This window comes from Gobio gobio, assembly GCF_949357685.1.
Source record: "Gobio gobio genome assembly, chromosome: 8".
Classification (NCBI taxonomy): domain Eukaryota; kingdom Metazoa; phylum Chordata; class Actinopteri; order Cypriniformes; family Gobionidae; genus Gobio; species Gobio gobio.
The window spans coordinates 7,613,344-7,628,343 of NC_137114.1; positions in this window are offsets into that span (position 1 = coordinate 7,613,344).

Below are 15,000 nucleotides of genomic sequence, written 5' to 3' on the forward strand. Positions count from 1 at the left end.
AAATGAAACTCTCTTTGCATTACTGATCATCAGTTATCTGCTATTACTGTAAGGCTGCTTTGAAACAATCGGTATTATAATAAAGTGCAATAGAAATAAAGGTGACTTGACTTGACTCAGGCTGGACCCAACATGAAGACCTGATGCAGAATGAACCTCCCACTGACTTTGGTTTTGCAGTTGCAGTTCTCTTCTCTTTTTTTTGGTGTATTTTAAAATGCTTTTCATTCAGAGTTTTCTTGACCTTTAAGGCTTTTGCATTTAGACTACTGTATTTTTACAGCATGGAAGTGCTGAATATACAGACATTCAATGCTATATAAATACTATTTACTATATATAATTCAATATAATAATACTGTACTTGCAGTACATAATGTAATTGCATGCACTGGATGTTGTGTTTTTTTATGTAGTGTCTAATGAATGATCTTGAGTACAAGTGAAAGGGTTTAGAAGCAATTGTTTGATGTTTTGTGAATTTAGATTGAATATTTGGATTTGTGTTTAATGTTTTGAGAAAATGAGTGATGGTTACAAGAAATGTGTTTTAGCAATTCAGAAAAACTGTAATGACTTGCCTGGTTAAATAAAGTTTCAATAAGCTAAACTAAAAATAAAGTCCATTGTCTTTACTTAGTATAATTTTTTAAAGAAACATGTACAGGAAGGTTTTATAAGTACAATCTTGATATGCTTCTGTGATTGTATAAAAGTATTGCACAAAAGAAGACTCACCACGAGGAGACAGTAGTGGTGTTTATTGGGACCAGAACCAGGTTAGTCTGTCCTAGAATTTCTCTGCTGTCCTCCAGAAGCTGTTTTAAGTGGCCGTATACAGCTACAATGGCTTGTGGAATTGGAAGACTTTTTCCACTTTTGTCCTTGGGTCTGTTCCGTGCTTGCTTGAACTCTTTAAAAAGCCTTAGGCAAACACATTCACAGACCCTGTGGACTTCAGGGTCCTGAGCCGCCTGCCCATGAGTCATGAACAGTCTATGGAAAAGAAGGATGATTTAATCTGGACTGTATACTTTGAAAACATAAACTAGTGAAGATCCAAATCGTCAAATTACCTCTCTGCTGCCTGCTGTCCTGGAGCAGAGCCACTTGGCTTCCTGGATGCCCTCCATGGTCCTGACAATGTGTTTTTCTTTGCCCTCTTGCCATATTTTGAGGGCATTTTGTCCATATCATTCAGAGCCATGTACAGATGTACTATTTTGTCCTCCTCTTGTGATGACAAGGCAGTGATTGTACGGTTTAGGCCAACCAGGTACGCTGCCAGGGCATCAACCGCCTCCCAGCCCGAGACACCCCGAGAATCACACCGTACACTCTGAAAATTTTGAAAAAAAAAGCCAACCTAAGTTCAATAAACGTACACTGTGTTTAGTAAATATTTTACATTGTACATGCATATATTTTAACTTTACATATGGTCGACAATATGTTTTTGAAATATTTTAAAATCAAAGATAGTAAAGGATAGCAACATTACCTGCCCGGATGTGCTAGGACGTGCAGTGTCATCCTCCTCTTCCTCACTGACCTCCTCAGTATCATCCACATGACTGGTCACCTGGGCCTCCACCACAGATACTGAAGGGTCAGAGTCACCAGCCCTAAGGTCAGCTGGATTGCACACAGTCGTGTCAAAATCCTCATCTTCGGGCTCCTCCGAGGGGACTTCGGTCATGTCACTGGTGTGCAGTCAGCTGATCACCTTTATTGGACTGGGCCAACAGGTATTCAACTGCAATCCGCTCTTCTGCAATAATTGTAACACATTGTTAACGGGGAAAGGACACACACACACAAACACAGGAGAGAGAGAGGAATACTCCAATGCTCAGCATTTCCTTGAGCGATAACTTACCAGTGGGCTTTCCTGGAGGGGTGAATTCAGGCATCAAAGCACAGCCAAGGACCCTTTGGCTCATGTTGTTGAGGTGAGACATTAGTGAAACATCAAATGTCCTGAGGGTTGAGGCCCCCACCACAGCTACAGCTTCTTTTGCCCAGCTCATGTTCCACCTCGAGGCCCCCTCCAACATGTACATCTGTGTGTGCAATGCGTTGCATCTCCATCCTAAGAATGAAAATGCACATATTCAGTTAATTATTCAATTATTTTAAACTGAGGACATGCAAATTTAATGACACAGTTATAGAACAGTGATAGAATAATAAGACAAGCAGCTGGCAGTAAATTCCATGAAAGCAAGCTAAATCCAGGTAGTACCCAGGATTCTACTACTATAAAGTTGACACAATAGCAATCTTTACGACTTAAAAATCTACAGAACATTCTGCAATTTAACATTCGGAACTTACCAGGAATGAAGGAACACTGATGGCGGTGAAAACTCTCCAGAGAGGATGACCCCCTGCCACACCTAAGCACGTTCAGTACTTTGCCATCCTTCTGGAGAGTCCCCGTCTTTGTGTACAAATCAACATGTGGAGGGTCCTGGATGCACTCGAGATGTTTTTGCTGCATCTCCCACACATGCTGCATGCTGTCAGGGTTAACCAGGCGAAGCCCTGTAGTGTCGGTAGACTCCCAGACCGATTCCAGCAGCCCTGAAATCATGGCCCGAATCTCCTCAGCCCCGCGAGTCCGCCGCCTACAGTGCTTTGCCAGTTCACCTGGGCTGATGCTGGCCATGAGCTGTGCCTCAGTGGGAGCCTGTCCACCATGGCTGTTTTTCCACTCCCCTCTCTTGGCCGCCTTAAGCTCGTTCACATCCTCCTGATCCCACTCAAAAATACAGGAGGAAAGTTTTGAACAAAAGGTTCCATAGAGAGGGTGGTGCTCTGTAGTTAGCCCGCAGTTGAATCTCCTCATAAAATGGAAGATATCTAGCCTCACAATAGACTTCCACGGCCGAAAAAGATTCAGCACTGCAGGTGCACCTGTGGAGGAGAAAATCAAATGCATGTTTTTTGATAATGTTTTCATTTCATACTTTTCAGTCATTATAATTCATTACAATTACATTACATTGATGGTAATAATAATAATAATAATAACAACCACTATTAAACTTTTGTAAAATATATTGCAATGCACATACAGTATGTGACCCTGGACCACAAAACCAGTCATACGTTGCACTGGAATATTTGTAGCAATAGCTAACAATACATTGTATGGGTCAAAATTATTGATTTCTTTCATGCCAAAAATCAGCAGGATATTAAGATCATGTTCCATGAAAATATTTTTGTAAATTTCCTACCATAAATATATAAAACATTGATTTTTTTTTGAGTGGATATGCATTGCTAAGGACTTAATTTAGACAACTTTAATTTTCTCAATAAATTTTCAAATAGTTATATCTGGGCCAAATAATGTCCTATCCTAACAAACCATACAACAATGGAAAGCTTATTTACTCAGAATAAGCTTGCCTTTCAGATGATGGCTACATCTTAATAAAAACATTTTAAAAAAAAGACAGTTACAATATATTCGGTTCCTGAAATATTTGTTTCCAGTGGGTGGTGTTTTCATGAATATTCATTAGTTTCCCCGTGCTATGGGCGTCCTTGAGACTATGCGCAAAACAATGGAACCGAAAATATTAGCAGACACTCCTGTTATGGATTATTTCGAAATTGTAAAAAAAGTTTCAGTGTTTAATCATAAATAACAAATGTTCAGTTTCAAAACAATTCATAATTTGATAAAGCCTTAGAGCTGTTTTGCCTGATTGATTGCAGACATTAGGGGTTAGGGTAGGGATGGGGTTGGGGTTAGGGTTGGGTTTAGGGTGGGAGGGTTAGGGGTTGGTTTAGGGTTAGGGTGGGAGGGTTAGGGTTGGTTTAGGGTTAGGGGTGGGTTTAGGGTTAGGGTGGGTTTAGGGTTAGGGGTTGGTTTAGGGTTAGTTTAGGGTTAGGGGTGGGTTTAGGGTTAGGGTGGGAGGGTTAGGGGTGGGTTTAGGGTTAGGGTGGGAGGGTTAGGGGTGGGTTTAGGGTTAGGGTGGGAAGGTTAGGGTTAGGGTGGGAGGGTTAGGGTGGGAGGGTTAGGGTTAGGGGTGGGTTTAGGGTTAGGGTGGGAGGGTTAGGGTTAGGGGTGGGTTTAGGGTTAGGGTGGGAAGGTTAGGGTTAGGGTGGGAGGGTTAGGGGTTGGTTTAGGGTTAGGGGTTGGTTTAGGGTTAGGGGTTGGTTTAGGGTTAGGGGTTGGTTTAGGGTTAGGGGTTGGTTTAGGGTTAGGGGTGGGTTTAGGGTTAGGGTGGGAAGGTTAGGGTTAGGGTGGGAGGGTTAGGTTTTTGTAAGAATTACAACAGCTCCCCTGGCCTAGAACTGGTCCGGGTCCAAGGGGAGTCTGAGGAAAGGCACGGGCTCGTGCTCTTTTGACCCAACCGTCGTCCCCTCTCGGGACTACCATTACTAGGTTCCGGGCCCCTCAAACAAAAACCCCTCCCCCCGGGGGAAAATGCTAGACCGGGCCTGGCCCAACACTTCCCCAAACTCTAGAACTAAACCCCCACACGTCCGCACCCTACCCCATGAAAATAAAACCCATCATGTCCTCCTCCAGACCGACTTTAGCAAAAAACATTGGTGGGTGAAGAGCCTCTATCACTGTGACGAGCAGAACTGACCCGGACTTGGTATATACACCCACACAATCTCGATGAACCAGAGCTTTAGCCCGTAGGCATGGAAATCAGCAAGTCCCCCTGACGGGTAAGTTCAGAATCCTTACTATGGCTCCCTCCCCACCAAACCCAACGCTCGGCCAGGCCGAAATGGAGCTGGAAGCCAGCTCCCGGCTCCAGCCGTCGTTCAGGCCGGGAGGCAGACCAAGGAGATAAATCTGCACCCCTGGTCCATCAGGGCTGTGATGGCTAAGATTAGGCAATAAAGGGTGCGAGGGTCGACCCAGACCCATGTCATTGATACCAGTGTTCGATGGTTAAATCCCTGTAGTCGGTTGTTAAACCATTACTCCCGTTCCTATCCCACCAAACCCAACGTTCCGCTAGGCCGGAAAGGAAACAGACAAACCCGAGCCCCTGATCCATCATGGCTGTGATAGTTAAAATAAGGCTAGGATCAACATAAGGACCGATCTGACCCATATCATCGATATCAGGGTTCGATGGTTAGATCCAGATGAGGAGAGCTACGATACCTCCAATACAGGTTGTTAAACCATTACTTCCGTTCCTATCCCACCAAACCCAACGTTCCGCCAGGCCGGAAAGGAAACAGCAGATAAACCCGAGCCAATGATCCATCATGCCTGTGATAGTTAGAGCAAGGCTAGGATCCACATAAGGACCGATCTCCCCCATGTCACCACTCCCACCGGGCTATGACCTTTAGAATTAGGGGACGCAGGGGTAAATTCCACTCCTCTCCCCAGCCACCATGGCCAAATGCCAGTGAAGAATAAACGCAGGAACAAATACCCATGCATCTCAAATCCCTCCGGGTTGTGAGGGTAGTTTTTAGGAAAAGGATGAGCACCGAGCGACCCGAATACATCTCACAAATCCCTCAGTGGTCGTGAGGGGTAGGATTAAGGGAAGGATAAGTGCAGGGACAGATCCCCGTGTATTTCACAAATCCATCAGGACTGTGACGGTTAAGTTTAGGTATAAGCCACTGATCCATCAGGACTGTGAGGGCTAAGTTTAGGCAGGAATGGGTGTGGGGATAGATCCCAACCCATTAACCCATCAGGGCTGTGACGGTTAGGGTTCGGTATAAACCACTGATCCATCAGGACTGTGACGGTTAAGTTTAGGTATAAGCCACTGATCCATCAGGGCTGTGAGGGCTAAGTTTAGGCAGGAATGGGTGTGGGGATAGATCCCAACCCAAGCCATTAACCCATCAGGGCTGTGACGGTTAGGGTTAGGTATAAACCACTGATCCATCAGGACTGTGACGGTTAGGTTTAGGTATAAGCCACTGATCCATCAGGACTGTGAGGGCTAAGTTTAGGCAGGAATGGGTGTGGGGATAGATCCCAACCCATTAACCCATCAGGGCTGTGACGGTTAGGGTTCGGTATAAACCACTGATCCATCAGGACTGTGACGGTTAAGTTTAGGTATAAGCCACTGATCCATCAGGGCTGTGAGGGCTAAGTTTAGGCAGGAATGGGTGTGGGGATAGATCCCAACCCAAGCCATTAACCCATCAGGGCTGTGACAGTTAGGGTTAGGTATAAACCACTGATCCATCAGGACTGTGACGGTTAGGTTTAGGTATAAGCCACTGATCCATCAGGACTGTGAGGGCTAAGTTTAGGCAGGAATGGGTGTGGGGATAGATCCCAACCCATTAACCCATCAGGGCTGTGACGGTTAGGGTTAGGTATAAACCACTGATCCATCAGGACTGTGACGGTTAAGTTTAGGTATAAGCCACTGATCCATCAGGGCTGTGACGGTTAGGTTTAGGTATAAGCCACTGATCCATCAGGACTGTGAGGGCTAAGTTTAGGCAGGATTGGGTGCGGGGATAGATCCCAACCCAAGCCATTAATCCATCAGGGCTGGGACGGTTAGGGTTAGGTATAAGCCACTGATCCATCAGGACTGTGACGGTTAAGTTTAGGTATAAGCCACTAATCCATCAGGGCTGTGACGGTTAGGGTTAGGTATAAGTCATTAATCCATCAGGGCTGTGACGGTTAGGGTTAGGTATAAGCCACTGATCCATCAGGACTGTGACGGTTAGGTTTAGGTATAAGCCACTGATCCATCAGGACTGTGAGGGCTAAGTTTAGGCAGGAATGAGTGTGGGGATAGATCCCAACCCATGCCACTGACTCAGGGCTGTGACAGGTAAGCTTTAAGGAAAGCAAATATGTCCACAACAAGTAGTAATAAGGAACGAAATGTCAATGGTCAACCTGAACTTGTGCCAAGAAGATATTCTAGAAAAGCTTTTTCAAGGTAAAAAATTAACCAGTCAGTAATCATCCCCTAATCCCCCAAACGTAATGGTGAGGGAAATATTCCAGACACTGTCATCAGTAGTGTTCCAGAGCCTCATCGGGTGTTTCGGCACCTTACACACCAGACACCCTCCTCTCTGGCGGCCTGCCTTGGATGATCAGCCCAAGACCAGTGTCCCTTAGCCAATCCCTAAAACGCAGTAAACCGAACTGGCAAAACCAATTGTTGCGCTTCGGTAAAAAAATTATTATTATACGCTTCTTTTTACTGTAAAGGTTAGTTAATTTAGGGTTAGTTTCCAATAGTTGCAATTCGGTCCAAAGTGTACTATAGGCTCGGTTCTCTAGGGTTGTCAACGTTACACAGTACCACTCGTACCCCACTACAACCCCTTCCCCAACAACACATTTTTTTCAGTGTGTAAGCATGTTGGTGCACATGTGCTGATGCTTGGGCGGTGCTCATCACCGATAGAAAACTGGGCTCCAATTAAGGCCTGTTAGCCCCAGGCCACCGTCCCTGCGTGCTGTCCAAGTGGACCCAGGGGGGCTGGATACTTACCGCCCTCCCAATCAACCTTTCGTTAACACCGCAAGGTATCCGGGTTGCCCGAGAAAAGCCTGTGAGAAACGTCTGCCCTCTGGGCCCTTTGTCAGAGAAAACTTTCTGCTGACTTAACCTAGGAAATCCTGCCCTGGGACAAAGGCAAGATTTCCAACCCCCGAAGAGGTTGAGGGTCCAGACTGGCGGATGCACATTGCTGCACACCAAGCTTCTACCAGTCCTTCCCTCTGCCGATTCACGCAACACCGCACCAACATAAGTCTCACCTTTCAAATCACCACTTGTCAATTCCAACGCCGAAGTCCTTCCAACAACACTCCTTCAAATCCACTGCCTTATGTCCCAAACACTCACTAAACCAGCCCCGCCACCTCGTACGCGGTAAGCTCCCTGGTCCCACCCCCCTACAGCTGTCTCCACTCACCCCAGTAATACCTCGTTACCCAATTTAAGACTATAAACCCAAACCCACATTTTCATGGATCATTCGGATCCCAAACACCTATCCCCCTGGGTCGAATGTATCATTTTTATAGCTTAATCTCTATCCAATCAACTTGTAATCTGGGCGAACATCCAAAGTTCTCACTCCTTCGTTTTGATCCACGGTAAATTCTCGAAATCTCCCGGGAATGCAATATCCCCAAAAAATCAACCGACTCGTAGTTAAAACCAAAGTTTTGCCCTATCTTTCAGAACTGCAGGATCATTACCCGCTGGGCGAAAACCGAATTCTTATCGACATTCCATGCTTTCACCCAATTAATCCCCTTATGTTAACCTACCATCTCGTCCATGGTAAGTTTCCTCAATTTCATGGGAACACCATCCCTGAAAAGTCACTCGATTTTTAGTGAAAACCAAAGTTTTCCCCTATCTTTCAGATGTGCAGGATCATTACCCGCTGGGCAAAAAACCAAATTCTCATCGATATTCCATGCTTCCACCAAATTGATCCCCTTTATCTTAACCTACCACCTCATCTATGGTAAGTTTCCTCGAAATTTCGTGGGAACGCCATCCCTGAAAAGTCACCCAATTTATAGTGAAAACCAAAGTTTTCCCATCTTTCAGACGTGCAGGATCATTACCCACTGGGTAAAAACCGTATTCTCATCGATATTCCATGCTTCCACCAAATTGATCCCCTTTATCTTACCCTACCACCTCATCTATGGTAAGTTTCCTCGAAATTTCGTGGGAACGCCATCCCTGAAAAGTCACCCAATTTATAGTGAAAACCAAAGTTTTCCCCATCTTTCAGACCTGCAGGATCATTACCAGCTGGGCAAAAACCGAATTCTCATCGACATCCCATGCTTCCACCAAATTGATCCCCTTTATCTTAACCTACCACCTCATCTATGGTAAGTTTCCTCGAAAATTCGTGGGAACACCATCTGTCTTATCCCCCAAAAAAAATCCCCCGAACTCTAGTGAAAACCGAGGTTCTGTCTCTTTCAGACCTGTCGGATCATTGAATCATTATTTCAGGCTCCCAGAACCCTTTCCTGGCCGGGCAAGCCCAGAAGCTATTATCCAATTTTAAAGCCAAAAACTCTACCACTCCCCATTTTCTGCTGGAAATCTACCAACATTCAGTAGGAGCGGACTTGGCAAAAATCTGGATTACGGAGATTCAGCAAAGAGGATGGATCCTAGGATAATCATCCTGCCCTTTCCTCAATCATCATGCTCTCCATCTTTCACTGTTTATTTTTGCATTTTTTGCATTTTTATTTTTGCATATTTCTTTCAATAAATTTTACTTGAATATTTACACCATTGACTGAAACACAATTCCGTTATTCTCAAATTATATTCATTTATTATTTTTTAGTTTATTTTTACTTTTTATTATTTCCATTCTTTACTGAACATAATGATCCAAAAACCACAACCAAAGAATCTTCCAATAATCCCCCATCCCAACCTATTCCCACCAAAAAACTCTAACTAAACCAAATCCCCTCTCCCTAAGCCCACCCCTACCCACCCTGGTGTTCATAAGTTCCTTAGCCAATGCTGCAGCATGGCCTGCGCCGTGTCAGGGGTCCAGTGAATTTTGTCCGCTTCTGTCTGGAAGTTACTTTCCGGTAACGGGGGCACACTGCACCCCGTCCCCATAATCAACTCGTTAATCAACCGGAGGTTGTTCTTCTGCCACTCCGGCAAGCTTCTGTCATAATTGATCACTGGGATCCTGACGCTCGCATTAGGGAAGGTCCTAATTGCTGCTTCTTGCAGCCTCTCTATTGCCTGCTTAAGATTAGACCGATCCCCCTGCCTCCTGTTATTCAGGCCAAATGAAAGAAACAGGTGCCTAACCACCGAGGAAACCGGGGTCCTATGCTTCACTAGGGTATAGGCCTGAGCCCAATTCGCCCCCGGAAACGAGTCCACCTCAATGTCTCTGTTGTCCACCGCCTGTATTCTACTTAAATTTGAGTCCCCAATCAGGAGAATTTTCCTGACTGGGGCCAACTCCCAATTCTGTTTGCTAACCTCATGATGCTCATGTTTAAGATGGAGACTCTTCCCCCGATTCCCTGCCTCCTTCTGGTGTTCCTCCGCGGCCTGCTCTCTTCCTTCCCCTGTTCCCTCCGGCCCCTCGACCTTCGTGCCCGGGTCCTGCATTTCCTCCCCGGACGACACAGCAGGACTCTCACCTAGCTCCAGCGCCTCCAAACTAAGCTCCTCCAACTGCTCCAGCTCCTCTAAATCCACCAGCTCCTCTGGCTCCTCCTCCAAGAGCTCATCCCCTCCTTCCAGTGGGTCCAGCAGCCCCTGCTCTGGCTGCACTAGCTCTCCTACCTGAGCTCGCTCCACCCCTTCCTGCTCCTCCCGTCCCCTACCCGGAGGCTCCATTTCCCTCCTCCGAGGGACCGGCATCTTCCGCCTGGGGAGCGGCACCGGCCTTGCCTCTGAGGTCGTCGCCTCGACCACATGGTCCCCCTGCTCCTGTACCCTCATCTTCACTGGTGGCCCCACCTCCTCTGTCGTCACAGGGCCGGGTGCCTCTCCCTGTGCCTCCCTCAGATCCTCCCTGGGGCTCTGCGCCCTCTCTGCTGCCGCAGCCGCCCCGGGAGGCCCTGCCATGATCTCCTCCACCTGGGCCGTGGCCAAGTCTATTGTTCGATTCCTCAATCCCTTTATGTTCCTGCGACCCCACCTGATTGCCACTTTCCAGGCCTCCTCCCAGCGCTCATGGGCCACCCCTTGCAGGTCTAACCTGGTCCCACCTAGGGCCTGCTCATAATGCCCCGATAAGATTTGGACCCCTGTATGCAGCCAATTCTTGGCATTGCCGAAAATTAGCCAGTTCGTGTCTACCGATGGCAATGCTGGTCTAACCCCATCGGCAACCTGCCTGGCCAACATGTCCATGTGGGCCGGGTTAGGGTTAGGGTGGGAAGGTTAGGGTTAGGGTGGGAGGGTTAGGGTTAGGGGTGGGTTTAGGGTTAGGGTTAGGGGTGGGTTTAGGGTTAGGGTGGGAGGGTTAGGGTTAGGGGTGGGTTTAGGGTAGGGTTAGGGTTAATACTCTGTCAAATAATTTTATAACAACGTCATGAATATTTTTAAGTTCATAGTGTTTTTTTTTTTTTAAGTTTCCTCCACCAGCTGACCAACAGAAGGTCAGATAATAGACAATTTCAAATATCTTAAAAATAAGAATAGGTGTTCGAGAAATTAAATCAATCATCCAATAATAATAATAATTAAAATCGATAAAATTATATTTGATTGCATTTGGAGACTGATTCACCCAAAATTAAATGAAAACAGTACAATGGTGGGTTAAGCCATGCAGTGTTTGGTCCAAATCACTGCAAAAACAGTTAATTACAGCATCCCACACATTCATATTTTCTTGAAATGCTTTTTTACATGATGGCTAAGAAAAGAAAAATGTTTATGACACTGTTATAAAATAATTTGACAGAGTATTAACACTTAGTGACATTTTATTGACAAATTCAACTGAAAAAGTGATCATAAAAACATTAATGACATTATAATGGCCTCAGTCAACGTCAAAACCAACCACATAACAGTTTAATGTTAACCCATAAAGCTAAGTCGTTTCTTAAGTTTGATAATGAATCTGCTGTCATGTTTATGACAGGTTATGATGACGTATTGGCATATTATGCACACCCCTTCAAGTAAAGCGTTACCAAAAAGACCAATAAGACTTGGTTTTGTGGTCCAAGGTCACTTTTGATAAAGTAATAATCTGAAAATCCCACCTGACTGACTGCAGCAATCCCGGTCAACATAGATGACCTGCGGCTCTGGCTCACCAGCATTCTGGTAGCGTCTGACGATGCCCTGGCACAGCTCTTCCAGTCCTGCACCTTCACCTGTTGTCAGAACACTGTTCAGAACCTGGCCGAGCTCATTGCCAATGTTTGTCATCCACGCAGCCGTGTCCCCAATGTCACCAGCCAGCTTTTTGGTGATCTAAAAAACAAGCATAAGGAAACATAAAGACATTCTAATTATATATTTTCTTCTTTTTGTTATGGTCCATTACTATATATATATATATAAATAACACAAAAAGCACACTTTTTCATTATTATGATGGATGGCTGAAAATGAAACCTTCATGTATTGTACCTTCTTAGTTGAATCCATCTTTAGGATTCGGCCATAGGTGGAGGTAATCACCCCCTTCATCTCGTCAAGATGGCTGAGGATGTCGTTGGAGTGGACAGTCTCAAACCACTGGGCGAGTGGAAGCGGCCTGAAGGGTGCAGGTGCAGAATAGGAAGGTGCCGTTGTAGATTGGACCAGGGCAACCTTTCTCAAATGATGCTCACAGTCAGAGAGGTACTGGATGGTCCGTCGTGCCCACTCCTCACTGTGGACTTCCTCTACTGCTGACTGGAGGTAGGAGGAACTGTTGCCACTGGTCCTTGGCCTGAGGAAGGTCACACATTTCTTGTCCAGGGCTAGCTGAGAGGTCAGCACTGCTGGAAACATTGTCCTGTGTGCCACATCCAGTTGTGCAAGGATGTCCTGGCTCCATGGGCATACTGGCAGCCTGCATACACTGCAGCGTGGATAGTCTCCACCCACCAGGTAGTAGCGACTACCCATGTCAATGACCTCCCTGACCTTTGGGTAGATCCCAGAATGGTGCATCTTACGGCCACACTGTTGGCATTTAAGAGGAATGCCCCACATCCTCATTGGTGCCCACAAGAACATCCTCTGTCTGAAGTACCACCCAGGCTCAGGAGGAGACGGCTTGGGCTGCATTGGAGGATAAAACCAGTTATCCTGGAAATTCTGCCTGAGCTGTCCTGTGGGCTCATAGAGGCACTTGGCTATCCAAACCCAATCTGCTGGCTGGAGGACTCTCTTGAACTGACTGGGAAGAAAGCTTTCCCAATCAGTAACAGCCTGAGGCAGAGGTGGTGTGGGCTGCAGTGAGGGTGCTGGATGTGAGGATGGAGTGGGCTGTGAAGATGTAGAGCGCCATGGTTGTGAGGGCTGTGGAGCTGGAGAGTGGCTTGAGGATGGAGTGGGCCGTGGAGACGGAGTGGGCCACCGGGATGGAGTGGGTGGTGGAGGCTGTAGAGCTGGAGCTGGAGAGTGGCTTGAGGATGAAGTGGGCCGTGGAGACGGAGTGGGCCGTGATGGTGGTGGTGGTGGAGGCTGTAGAGCTGGAGCTGGAGAGTGGCTTGAGGATGGAGTGGGCCGTGGAGACGGAGTGGGCCGTGATGGTGGTGGAGGCTGTAGAGCTGGAGAGTGGCTTGAGGATGGAGTGGGCCGTGGAGACGGAGTGGGCCGTGATGGTGGTGGTGGTGGAGGCTGTAGAGCTGGAGAGTGGCTTGAGGATGGAGTGGGCCGTGGAGACGGAGTGGGCCGTGATGGTGGTGGTGGTGGAGGCTGTAGAGCTGGAGAGTGGCTTGAGGATAGAGTGGGCCGTGGAGACGGAGTGGGCCGTGATGGTGGTGGTGGTGGAGGCTGTAGAGCTGGAGAGTGGCTTGAGGATGGAGTGGGCCGTGGAGACGGAGTGGGCCGTGATGGTGGTGGTGGTGGAGGCTGTAGAGCTGGAGAGTGGCTTGAGGATGGAGTGGGCCGCAGGGATGGAGACACTGGTGTCTGCGCCAGCCGTGGAGATGGTGAGGGGCACGGAGATGGTGTGGTCATTTTAGAAGGGCTTGCACGTGGAGCCAACAGGGCCCCATAATGGCTGGACTCAATGTGCTGGAATAGTCCAACAGCACCCTGGACCCTGGCCCCACAGGTGTCACACTTCTCTTCAGCATGGTGGTCAGAGAGGTGCTCAGAGAACTTCTCTGCCTCCACAACCACACCACAGAGAGAACACTTAATGCCTTGTTCTTGCTGTGATGTCCCTGCCTCCTCTGTGCTGCCGCCCGCCTCCTCTGTGCTGCCGCCCGCCTCCTCTGTGCTGCCGCCTGGCCCTGCCTTATCTGTTGACTGGAAGAAAACAAAGATTAGAAACAAAAGAAGGCCATACTATTCATGTTAAATAATTGAATCAATTATTCTGCAGAACTGTGCACTCAGATAACAGATCAGTGGTTATGGTCCATAAAATAGTCTATTACATGATACAGGGACTTATCATGCCTTTGATATATATAATATTGTATACCTACCTTGTGGAACCCACAAGTGCACACTATAGGCCTGCCAAACAGGTCCACCTTATTCCCCTTTTGTAGGGGACAGGCATCAATCCGCTCCAATGCCTCCTTCCATCTTTTGCTTCCAGGCCTTTTGCCTGTAGTGAACTGGAAGGTGCCCTGGGCATACCTATGGCAGACGTCATTCCAATAGGCGTTGGATTTGCCTGTTTTGGTCATATCTGAAAAATACTGTGGAACAAATCAATGTAGTTGTGCATTTCTATTGGTTTTGTTAATATAGCAAGAGTAGAATTGAGTTTTTTTTTTTTTTAGGTTGAACATCTGTTTTGACAACATGCATTTTAAACTTGCAAATAAAATAGCTAGCTAGTAGCATATATGTATACAAAACAACTTTCACAACATCGGGCTGTAGAATTTAATTTAATTCATTCACTTTCGTCTACCCCGAAAGATCTGGGGAACATAATATTATTCTACAGTCCAACAAATGGTTGAAATCTATATCGTAGTCTTTGTAGTTCACGCTGTTAACTTAACCCTCTAAGTCACAGCACCAAAAAAAAAATATATACATATATCACCTGACATTAAATACAAAATTAAATATCTTTATATATTGACCCCACAGTAAATACTAAATACTAGTGTTTTTGTGTCATACTATAATAAATTGTAGTGTACTGTATATATATATATATATATATATATATATATATATATATATATATATATATATATATATATAGTAAACTGATAAACTGTAATGGTCACACTTTACTATATGGTTCATTGGTTAATATTATTTAACTATATTAGTTAACAGTTATTAGTTATACAATTTATTGTTTGTGATATAAAACTGTATTTTCATT